The sequence below is a fragment of the Eriocheir sinensis genome, unplaced genomic scaffold (assembly GCF_024679095.1).
Source record: "Eriocheir sinensis breed Jianghai 21 unplaced genomic scaffold, ASM2467909v1 Scaffold694, whole genome shotgun sequence".
NCBI lineage: Eukaryota > Metazoa > Arthropoda > Malacostraca > Decapoda > Varunidae > Eriocheir > Eriocheir sinensis.
Window position 1 is genome coordinate 99,185 of NW_026112047.1, and position 12,067 is coordinate 111,251.

Consider the following 12,067-nt stretch of genomic DNA (forward strand, 5'->3'; position numbering starts at 1 on the left):
GAGTAATAAGAAAAGAAATTAAAATGTATATTTCATTAATTAAGCACCACATAGGGAGATACTACCATATACTGACTGGGAATAAGGCATCACAGATTGGAGAAGTACCACTGGCTGGGGAGCCCTATAGCCCCCACTATACAGGTATGTGGACAGGCTGCCATTGGTTCATACTCATAGTATAATACATCTCAGGGGCGGAAGTGTGTGTGTGTGTGTGTGTGTGTGTGTGTGTGTGTGTGTAAGAATGCTACTGAGGAATTAGGGAAAATAGGAGGACGGAGTAGGATAGGTATTGAAAAAGGAAAGTGAGGGAATTACTTTGTGAAAGTATATAAACAGATGGATGAATAGTTTGGTAGGAAACTAAGTGGTGAAGAAGAAGAAGAAGAAGAAGAAGAAGAAGAAGAAGAAGAAGAAGAAAAATAATAATAATAATAATAATAATAATAATAATAATAATAAGAGAGAGAGAGAGAGAGAGAGAGAGAGAGAGAGAGTGTGTGTTTGGTGGTAAGCTAAGGCGAGGTCACTGTGGTATGACAGAATAATTTTCAACATCTAATGAGTGTGAACACAGTTGGAGATGTTACTGTAGAAAGTACGAGTATGGTGGGTATGGGAGCAGGCAAAATGCGAGCTTGTGTGGAGAGAGAGAAAAACGAACAGAAGAGAAAGCAGGATACTATATGTTACAAGTTGTAAAACTGTAAGTATGGATGGATTAACCCCATAAATGTTTAAGTATGGAGATGTAGTGGTAGAGTGTATGCTATTGATATGTAAACTTGCTTGTGGACCATTAAGTGCAAGAGAAGTGGATGAAGACACTAACTGTCCCCTCTCAAGAGTAAAAGTGAGTGCAATAGCAATAAAAGGATTAGGATGCTCAGTGATCCAGGAAAAGTTTATGGGAGAATATTGACTGAAAGGCTGATGGAAATAACAGAGAAGGTTAGTAAGGAGCAAGGAGGTTTCAGGAAAGGGAAGGACTGCATGAATGAAATATTTACAATTAAGATGATAGTTGAATAGTATCTAGGAAGAGGTAGGAAACTATATGCAGCCTGTATGAATCTTAAGAAGACATATGATAGGAGAAGATAAGGAAGATCTATGGAAAGTTCTAGGAATATATGGTGTAGGAGGACAGTTAGGTAATGGAGGGAAAAAAAAGGCATTTCATAGAGGAGCGTATTCATATGTGAGGGTGGAGGTGAGACAGGGATGTGATGTCGCCATAGCATATCAATATCTTTACGGATGATTTTATGAGGGAAAATAAAGCCAAGGTTGGGAATATTGGAGCAAGATTGAGGTTGCATTTTGCTGATTAGCCTGTGATTGGATGTTTGCAGATGACACTGTCTTGCTTGCTGACAGTAAAGGGAACTTAAGATTAAAAATGTGGTGAATTAATGTAATAGGGTGTGTACAAGAGTGATATTGAAAGTTAAAGAAAATTGATCTTTTTAGAGAGACTAGTAGATATAGGTGGTGAAGTTCAGCACGCATTGTAGCTAGTGTGAGTGTACCACTTGCTAAGAGATTCCAGGTAATGATAACATAACATAACATATTTATAGGACAACAAAGGGTAGTCTACTTATCCGGAAACTGTGCTATGGATAAGCAATGTTTTGAACTGGTTTGGACACATTGAGAAAAAAATGAATGGTTAGTTGGAAAAAGATGTACATGAGTTAGGATACTTAATGGCCAGAACCATGACTCTTCGCATTAGGCTGATTGAGAGATATGTTTAGTGCTAGGTTGCGTTGTCTTTTTATTGCCTTTTCAATAAGGCTGCCTTTTCGTTTGCGACCCTTTCCAATGGGTGCAGCTCCTCGTGGCATGCCCACCTGGCGTCGTGCAACAGAAGTGGGCTGGCAAGTTATTTGCCACGACCAGCTCCTGCATAGCAGAACTACCAGTGCTGTGAAGAAGGCTGTTCAGTTGATTTGATGTTCGAACAGATTTAAGTCTTGACAACAGTTTCTGCATTCCCTCAAGAGTCTGTTCATCTCCATACTGAGTAGCTAGGTGGAGCATAGTGTCATTAATTTCTGTTATTACTTGTAATACTGCTGCACCTGTAGGTTTGGTAGAATTACTTACGTCTCCAGTTTCATTACATTCCACTTCTGGCTTTATGTTTGTAGGTGGCATCTCTACTTCCACATTATCTACATCATGAGCTGCACCATGAGACTTTTGTTTTCCTCCAGTATGTGAGTGATCATCCCCTGTTACTGATTCAGAGTTTTCTTTCAAGGTAACAAAGAAATCCAAGGGTGGTACGTTTTAATTTCCAAGTGCAATACTTGCAAGCCAGTGCCTATTTTCTGGGCTATTTTCCAATATCTGAGGTAACTGCAAGAGGAACTGTTCTGAACAAGCAGCCTGATGTTTGCAAACTTTACCAGTCATACCAGTACTGCACTCGCACAAGCCAATTTTAAGATCTACAGTATACTGTATTTGTTCCTTTGACTGGCTTTTAACTATGAACTGATGCTGATCTTCATTATACCTAGTGATGCTTTCCTTACTAATGGAAATCCCAGTTGGTGGCTTCGCTACTTTCCTTCTACAGAGACACACATCAATGAGGCGTTGTTTCATATATTCATCAAATATTTCATTCATAAACATGATCAGTTGAGTCGTGTTGTAGGCTTTACATCTGCAGGGCAAACCAGAAACATGTATAGCATAAATTTTTGTCCTGATTTCTAAAATATTACACATTGGTGCACAATTATTATACGTATATTATATATTATAAAGGTTTTTTTATTAGCTAAATATCGATGAACATTATTTATAGAATATGTGCATAGCAAAACATTATTTTTAGTTGTTTTTCACAGTGATAAAAATTTAATTATATGTCAGTGTACTGAATTTGTAACTTTTTACTATTAGGCACTAGTAGTTTAGTAAGGAACTTCTTTAGTGTTACAATACCACAAATTTGCTTAATATATAATACCTTGCTGCTATGGGGAAACTGTATTTCTTCTCTATCTTCTAAGGTGAAAACTGAATTTCTTCCCTATCTTGTATGGGGAAAACTGTATTTCTTCTCTATCTTCTAAGGTGAAAACTGAATTTCTTCCCTGAATCCCTATCTTGTATGGGGAAAACTGTATTTCTTCTCTATCTTCTAAGGTGAAAACTGAATTTCTTCCCTGAATCCCTATCTTGTATGGGGAAACTGTATTTCTTCTCTATCTTCTAAGGTGAAAACTGAATTTCTTCCCTGAATCCCTATCTTGTATGGGGAAAACTGTATTTCTTCTCTATCTTCTAAGGTGAAAACTGAATTTCTTCCCTATCTTGTATGGGGAAAACTGTATTTCTTCTCTATCTTCTAAGGTGAAAACTGAATTTCTTCCCTATCTTGTATGGGGAAAACTGTATTTCTTCTCTATCTTCTAAGGTGAAAACTGAATTTCTTCCCTATCTTGTATGGGGAAAACTGTATTTCTTCCCTTTCTTCAATAGGGATATCTGTATTTTTATGACAAATAATATACAAAGTCAAAATCTCTTCCAACGTCTCAAAAATTTTCCTAGAAATTTGCCTGAGGCAATCTCCCCTATGGCCCCCCCACTGGCTACGCCACTGGGGAGGATTATTGGAAAAAGTACATCATTGGAAATTCGTCAGTCATCGATGGGTTCCTGCATATACAAACATTATAAGGAATATAATACATGTTTTATATGACGTGTCAGAGGTCACTTTACCATTTTCTTTATGTGTACAATGTATTCCATGTTTAACCCCATTTTTCCCGGAAAACAGGTAAAATAGGGCTGAAAGTTAGGTTTAGGAGAGGGCTGATTGACCTATTAGCCTTTTTCCCATAGCATACAGTATTAACTATGAACGAATTCGCTATGAACGACCCGTTCATCGACCTATTAGACGTTTATAGCTTGACTGAGGTATATATAATGACAAATGGCACACTAACCTGTTGAGAATGATATCTTTAATGATGCACATGGTAGATTCTGCAAAATTATTTGTGTGGTGTCCACGTAGCAAAAATCCAGCCCTGTACACAGTACTCCATTCTTCCTTCCTTTCTATCAGCTTTGCCAGATACCTGTAAATGCAATATACTTTAACTACATTGAAATAACATATTATCAGTGCATTACTTATGTACAGTCCCCTGCCACCTCAATGCCTCCACCAATGCATTTTCGTTCCTATATCTGGCAATTGTGGCTATATTAAGACAAAACAAATACATGGTGCGAATCGTTACTAAGAGAAGGGCAGGGTAGTTTAAACTTTTTGCCTGTCATTCATCACAGGTGGGAAGGACTTTGATAGTGTCAGACGAGATGTTGTTAGAGGAGGGGTCTGTACATGACATACACCAACAAGGAATGGTTATCTGTACTATACATTTTAACTGTCAAGAATGTACGCAAGTCAAAATGAATCTTATAATATGATGCATTAAAACATTCAGCAAACTGGACGATAAAGACAAGCAGGCCAGCCACCAAAACAAACGTAAAGCGCATACTAAATTTTAAAAGTATTAATCCACATCCGCATCAGTACATCTGCATTTTTAAAATTATCTTTAAACGTACACCATGTGTACATATCCAAGTGCAAAATAAACATGCTGTTCATAATAAAGATGTGCACCAACATGAGTAGGCAACTACAAGAATAATCATATCAAACTTCAGCAAACCGCAGAAAAGACAGAGCAGCCACCACCACACATGCATAGGCAGAATGAAATTGAAAATCTTATCATACATTCACTAAATATACTTTGAATGGTTTGGTTACCATACCAACGTATGTATTTTTCCCTCTTGTACGGTAGCCTATATCTGAAAGATTGAAAGATTAATACATAATCTGTTAGTCTTCACTAGCTAAATGGAAACTGTCAAACATCCACAGATATAATACAATTGAGCTTAAAAATGACCATCTTATTTCATCTAAAAATTAATAATGGTCACATATCTACAATACATAGGTAACTGTACCTCATGTACTGGTTATACTTTTTGGGCTTCTGGGGTCTGACAAAAGCAATTCCATTCATCTTGAAATGTTTCATCTGAATCAGCATATACCAGATTCTTTGCCACTGTCATTAGTACTCGGCGATCTTCCTTCTTGATGCCATGTGAACCATCACACAGCCACCTCCAGACCTGCTGCAGGATGTGGAATATGCACAGAAAGCGCTGAGATTCTGGCCATACAGTCTTCAAGGCATTACGCTCAGCGTCACTGTTGTCTGTTATGAAACAAGCTGGATGCCCTTGTTGGAAAAAGGCAGTCTCACTGAGCACCTTCCTCAGTAACTGAAAACCTGAAAAATATAATGAAAGGTATATTACCATACCTACGTATTCCAACAATAGGATGTGAAACCACAGGAAAATGCTTCATTGCAAAATATATATATATATATATATATATATATATATATATATATATATATATATATATATATATATATATATATATATATATATATATATATATATATATATATATATAGACCTGCAGTATAGCTTTCTTCATCCTGAGAAGATGTGGATCATCAGTTTGGAGCACAGGCTATGTCGCTGACTTGTCACTCCTGGAATCTGTTCAACGAAGGTGGACTAAACAAATCTCGGGTCTTGACGATGTCTCTTACGAACAGCGGCTGAAGTTTCTTGATCTCTTTTCAGTCAAGGGAAGACTCTTGCGTGCTGATCTTATTACATGCTGGAAGATTTTTAATGGTGTGTCTGCTATATCTCTTTCTGATGCATGTATTTACTATGGCTCCTAACATGGGTACAAGAGGACACTGTTGCAAGATATTTGTTCCCCAAAGCTCCTGTGAAGCCAGACGTAGATTCTTTTATGTCCGTGTGTTTCACTTTGGAATGCCCTTCCTACTCGTTTGGCAGAAGAACCCAACCTTGGTGCTTTAAAAAGTGGACTCCAGGATTCCCTGGGTGCTGCTGCTCTGTTTGACTACTGTTAATTGGTTGGCAATCTTGTCATCTTATTGCTTTGTACTTAGGATCATAGCAACTTTCCAGTCTTTTCTTTGTTCATAAACAATGTTTCTGGCAGTGGTTTATAAAGACTGGTGTGCTAGCCATATGGGGCACCCCCAGTGGGAGCCCAACCAGGCAAGAACTCCTCTCAACCAAAATTGGCTGGGGGCCACTTGGTCTGGTGTTGAGTTTGTTGGTGCCCGGCCATTCCCAGTGTGGCCGGGCACTGGCGGCTCACCTGGCACTGCCCTCAGGAAAGTGTTGAGGCTTCCTTTGAACTTGTCCACTGGGCATTTCTTGACGTTTAATCTCCCTGGGCAGTGCATTGAAAATTTTGGGTCCATCATGTCCCTGGACCCTTTGTTCACCAGCAGTATTTCTTTAACAAACACATATTTACCTCAAGAAGTGTTATCAAAGTCACACTGCCCGTAATATTTGGCCCATGCTACACGTGTGTGGTAACAGTGCCTTATAAGGCTTGCTGAATAAACCACTATAGTCCATTGACTCTAACTTGAGCCCTGTGGCTTGGGCCGGGGAAACCTTCATTCTTTACAGATCTAGTGATGACCTGCGCATGGCGATCTGTCTCACTGTTAGTCTGTACGTTATCTATTTATAGATTATATAATATATACTCATAATACGACTGCATGGTGTCATGAATGGCTTGGGATTAGAGGAAAGACAACGACTGAGTTGCGCCCAAGGGCTCAAGTTAAAATCGATAGACTATAGTGTTAATCTCTGCTTGAAATTATCATCAATTTACTCTGTTTTGAGGTATACATGTCAAAATATCAACATCAACGGCACAACACAAAGATCTGTCAGTCACACAGGAACAAGACTCAAACCTTGATGAACATGGAGGCAACAGAGAAATGAAGAGGAGGAGGAAGAAAAGAGAGGCAGGAGGAGGAGGAGGAGAGTTTAACCCAGGGCTGTGGAGTCAGCCCCCCTGCCCCTCCCTCTACTGCATTTGTTTTTTGGGGGTGCTTCCTGTGGCGCCGGTAGACTTGCTTGACCATTTTTGACAGCAGCAGCACAAGCCACAACAGCCCTTGCTTTGGCAAATGGCACCATGTGGATACAAAGCCACTGGTTTGTTTGTCTTCTGGATATGAGCAACTGACCTTGGTCGTTTGTGACGTACACCAAGAAAAGTTGGTGTTGCCGGTTGCGTCTTCCACCAGGGCGGTTGGAGGAAAAAGGTCAAGTGTGATTCCAGCTTGAGACCTTATTCCCATTGTTTTCTGCTCTGAGCACTCTCGTCTTGCGGCGAACAGTGGGAACCCACACTCACGTCTTCCACTCATACAAACTTGATGCTTGTACGCCAAGTCACTGCTCATACACCAAGGCATTTTTAGTGATTTTCTTTTGCTCGTAAATTGAAACGCTTGTAAACTAAGGCACTTGTAAATCGAGGTATTACTGTATATAAAAAATCTTTCAAACAAGTAATTTGTGACGGACAAGAAAAACATCACCACAAAGAACCTCATCAAGCACACAGGTGTCTTTCACTGTGATACGGCGCACTTGTAAAATAATACCAATTTCTGTAGTCATGAATAATCACTGCACCCTTCACTGCACATAGAGGCCTTGTTGGATGCTGTGTCTTATGCCTGTGCAGTAAAAGCATAACTGTCAAACTAACAGGAACACTGGTGCCTCCTTTCTGCAGGTTCTCTTGGTAAGCATAATTGCCAAACTAACAGGAACACTTTCAAACTCTCAAACTTTCCGCAGGTTCTCCTGGCCACCACCGGCAGGGACGTTGCCATGTAGCTGTGGTCAAGGAGGCCCACGGGTCGTGCCGGAACTAGGTGCAGCTGTGCCTGGAGGGTTGCCATGATGGCACCACCTTTCACCGTGTCGTGCTGGGCTTCATCCACCCGACAGGAACGGACAGCAGCGGAGAAGCCGTCAAGGGGAAGCCCTTCAAGGTGAGGCCGCAGGTTTAGCTCTGTAGTCACTGTGCACTAAATCAAATGTAGTTTACAAATTCAATACGTAATCAGTTTAACAACCTGCCATGTTGCATCTCTTTCTATCTTCTACCGATGTTTTCATGCTGACTGCTCTTCTGAACTTGCTAGCTTCATGCCTCCCCCCTCCCGTGGCCCCGCAGCACTCAACTTTCTGCTCTTGCTCATCCCAATTCTATCCAAATTCCTTCTGAAAGAGTTCACCAGCACTTCATTCTTTCATCCATTCCGCTGGTAAAGTCTAGAACAGCCTTAAGTCCTTGGCCTGTCCTTCCCCCTGCCTACGACTTGAACTCCTTCACAGGGAGAGTGTGGTGACACCTCTCCATGTGAATTTGACCTGTCTTCTGGCCTCTGGTTCTGTTTTCTATTGTTGGAGCAGCGTCTGGCAGGCTTTTTTATTGCTGTTTTGTTTTTCCCCTTGAGCTGCCTCCCTCCCTCCCTGGCTGTAAGGAACAACCCGGTACACATTGTTGCATCTCAGCCACAGTGCATGTTGAGTGCCGTGACAGCTTAATGGGCCTTCAGGGACATGTTGGATTCGTCAATAATAAATTATGATAAATGGCCTGTGAGACTAAATTCATGTTAGTAGACAAATGCCTTAGTGCTACAGTGCTGTGTGGGTTTACTCCTCCCTGCCTTATAATGCCACTATAAGCAGATGCATAACACAGTGAGCCCTCAACACACTACTCTGACCCTCAGGAAGAGTTCCACACACAGCTGTGGCTCGGCCTGCTGGCAATGGCCCCAGCGACAATCGTTCTTTTTGGCGCTGGGCCAGACTCGAGAGCTGCAGGACAAACACACACACACACCGTCACGGCCAACACTCTCCACACGCCTGGAGGAGGGAGGCATTGGTAAGCTACCGTCCATTCTTGTTGTCTTTGATCATGGTTATTTTCTGACATGTAGCAGAGGCAGGAAGCAGCTCAGGACACACACCTCTTCACCTGTAGCTGTTATAAAGCTTCATTAGTCCGTCTGTACCGTCTCCGCCAGTTCTTCTCCCCCGCACAGTTGCTATCCATTTACAGGGGCCTTGTCCGCCCTCGTATGGAGTATGCATCTCATGTGTGGGGGGGCTCCACTCACACAGCTCTCCTTGACAGAGTGGAGTTAAAGTCTCTTCGTCTCATCAGCTCTCCTCCTCATACTGATAGTCTTTTACCTCTCAAATTCCGCTGCCATGTTGCCTCTCTTTCTATCTTCTATCGCTATTTTCATGCTGACTGCTCTTCTGAACTTGCTAACTGCATGCCTCCCCCCCTCCCGCGGCCCCGCTGCACACGACTTTCTACTCATGCTCATCCCTATACTGTCCAAACCCCTTATGCAAGGGTCAACCAGCATCTTCACTCCTTCATCCCTCACGCTGGTAAACTCTGGAACAATCTTCCTTCATTTGTATTTCCTCTTGCCTACGACTTGAACTCTTTCAAGAGGAGGGTATCAGGACACCTCTCCTCCCGAAATTGACCTCTCGTTTTGGACACTCCTTTGACCTCTGTTCGGGAGCAGTGAGTAGCGGGCTTTTTTTTTTATTTACGCCCATGAACTGTCTTCCTAGCTTTTTGGTATCGGTACATCCCTAATAGAAAGTCTATTAATAAGGAAGCATATATGAATTTTCTGAGTCAAGATCTTCAGGTTTTGGTAGGTTAAGTTTAGGGTATTTTCAAACCCATGACAGCCAGCACCCTATGGTATAAATCAGCAAAAAGTGGCCTCACTTTGTTGTATAGAAAGTCTCATTAGTAAGGAAGTGTATATGAAATGGCTCACAACTCTTTTCTTCCACAGGTGAGGTGCCGGCCAGCAGCGGACAGTGACAGCGCCAGGAGTTCAGGAACCAAGACCTTACCAGCAGCAGCAAAGGCAGGATGACCCAGGACTCACTTTGCCCAGGACCAAGCATAGTAGTAGTAGTAGTAGTAGTAGTAGTTAGTAGTGGTAGTAGGTGGAGTAGTGTGCATGATTCCTACCATCCAAAACTTCATCCTCTCTTCACATTTTCCTTCCCCTTCATGTTTTCCCTTGTGTCTCCTCTCTGTCATCATCCTCCCTTCATGTTTTCCCTTGTGTCTCCTCTCTGTCATCATCCTCCCTTCATGTTTTCCCTTGTGTCTCCTCTCTGTCATCATCCTCCTGCCCTTCATCCTCCCTTCATGTCTTCCCTTGTGTGTCCTCTCTGTCATCATCCTCCCTTCATGTCTTCCCTTGTGTCTCCTCTCTGTCATCATCCTCCTGCCCTTCATCCTCCCTTCATGTCTTCCCTTGTGTGTCCTCTCTGTCATCATCCTCCTTCATGTCTTCCCTTGTGTCTCCTCTCTGTCATCATCCTCCTGCCCTTCATCCTCCCTTCATGTCTTCCCTTGTGTGTCCTCTCTGTCATCATCCTCCCTTCATGTCTTCCTTGTGTCTCCTCTCTGTCATCATCCTCCTGCCCTTCATCCTCCCTTCATGTCTTCCCTTGTGTGTCCTCTCTGTCATCATCCTCCCTTCATGTCTTCCCTTGTGTCTCCTCTCTGTCATCATCCTCCTGCCCTTCATCCTCCCTTCATGTCTTCCCTTGTGTGTCCTCTCTGTCATCATCCTCCCTTCATGTCTTCCCTTGTGTCTCCTCTCTGTCATCATCCTCCTGCCCTTCATCCTCCCTTCATGTCTTCCCTTGTGTGTCCTCTCTGTCATCATCCTCCCTTCATGTCTTCCGTTGTGTCTCCTCTCTGTCATCATCCTCCCTTCATGTCTTCCCTTGTGTCTCCTCTCTGTCATCATCCTCCTGCCCTTCATCCTTCATGTCTTCCCTTGTGTGTCCTCTCTGTCATCATCCTACCTTCATGTCTTCCCTTGTGTCTCCTCTCTGTCATCATCCTCCTGCCCTTCATCCTCCCTTCATGTCTTCCCTTGTGTCTCCTCTCTGTCATCATCCTCCTGCCCTTCATCCTCCCTTCATGTCTTCCCTTGTGTGTCCTCTCTGTCATCATCCTCCCTTCATGTCTTCCCTTGTGTCTCCTCTCTGTCATCATCCTCCCTTCATGTCTTCCCTTGTGTCTCCTCTCTGTCATCATCCTCCTGCCCTTCATCTTCCCTTCATGTCTTCCCTTGTGTCTCCTCTCTGTCATCATCCTCCTTCATGTCTTCCCTTGTGTCTCCTCTCTGTCATCATCCTCCTTCATGTCTTCCCTTGTGTCTCCTCTCTGTCATCATCATCCTGCCCTTCATCCTCCCTTCATGTCTTCCCTTGTGTCTCCTCTCTGTCATCATCCTCCCTTCATGTCTTCCCTTGTGTCTCCTCTCTGTCATCATCCTCCTGCCCTTCATCCTCCCTTCATGTCTTCCCTTGTTGTCCTCTCTGTCATCATCCTCCTGCCCTTCATCCTCCTTCATGTCTTCCTTGTGTCTCCTCTCTGTCATCCTCCTGCCCTTCATCCTCCTTCATGTCTTCCCTGTGTCTCCTCTCTGTCATCATCCTCCTGCCCTTCATCTTCCCTCAATGTGTTCCATGTGTCTCCTCTCTGTCATCATCCTCCTGCCCTTCATCCTCCTTCATGTCTTCCCTTGTGTGTCCTCTCTGTCATCATCCTCCTGCCCTTCATCCTCCTTCATGTCTTCCTTGTGTCTCCTCTCTGTCATCATCCTCCTGCCCTTCATCCACCCTTCAAGTCTTCCCTTGTGTGTCCTCTCTGTCATCATCCTCCTGCCCTTCATCCTCCCTTCATGTCTTCCCTTGTGTCTCCTCTCTGTCATCATCCTCCTGCCCTTCATCCTCCCTTCATGTCTTCCCTTGTGTCTCCTCTCTGTCATCATCCTCCCTTCATGTCTTCCCTGTGTCTCCTCTCTGTCATCATCCTCCTGCCCTTCATCCTCCTTCATGTCTTCCTTGTGTATCCTCTCTGTCTTCATCCTCCCTTCATGTCTTCCCTTGTGTCTCCTCTCTGTCATCATCCTCCCTTCATGTCTTCCCTTGTGTCTCCTCTCTGTCATCATCCTCCTGTCTTCCCTTC

At 43.0% G+C, this 12,067-nt stretch overlaps 1 long non-coding RNA gene across 1 annotated transcript; it reads left to right on the forward strand.

The window, feature by feature from the left end:
* The first annotated feature begins 7,704 nt into the window (after positions 1 to 7,704).
* Positions 7,705 to 9,955, forward strand: LOC126993872 (uncharacterized). The gene is made up of 3 exons (XR_007748412.1): positions 7,705 to 8,012; positions 8,763 to 8,920; positions 9,864 to 9,955. It is a non-coding gene; the product is annotated as an uncharacterized LOC126993872 (long non-coding RNA).
* Positions 9,956 to 12,067: the final 2,112 nt, after the last annotated feature.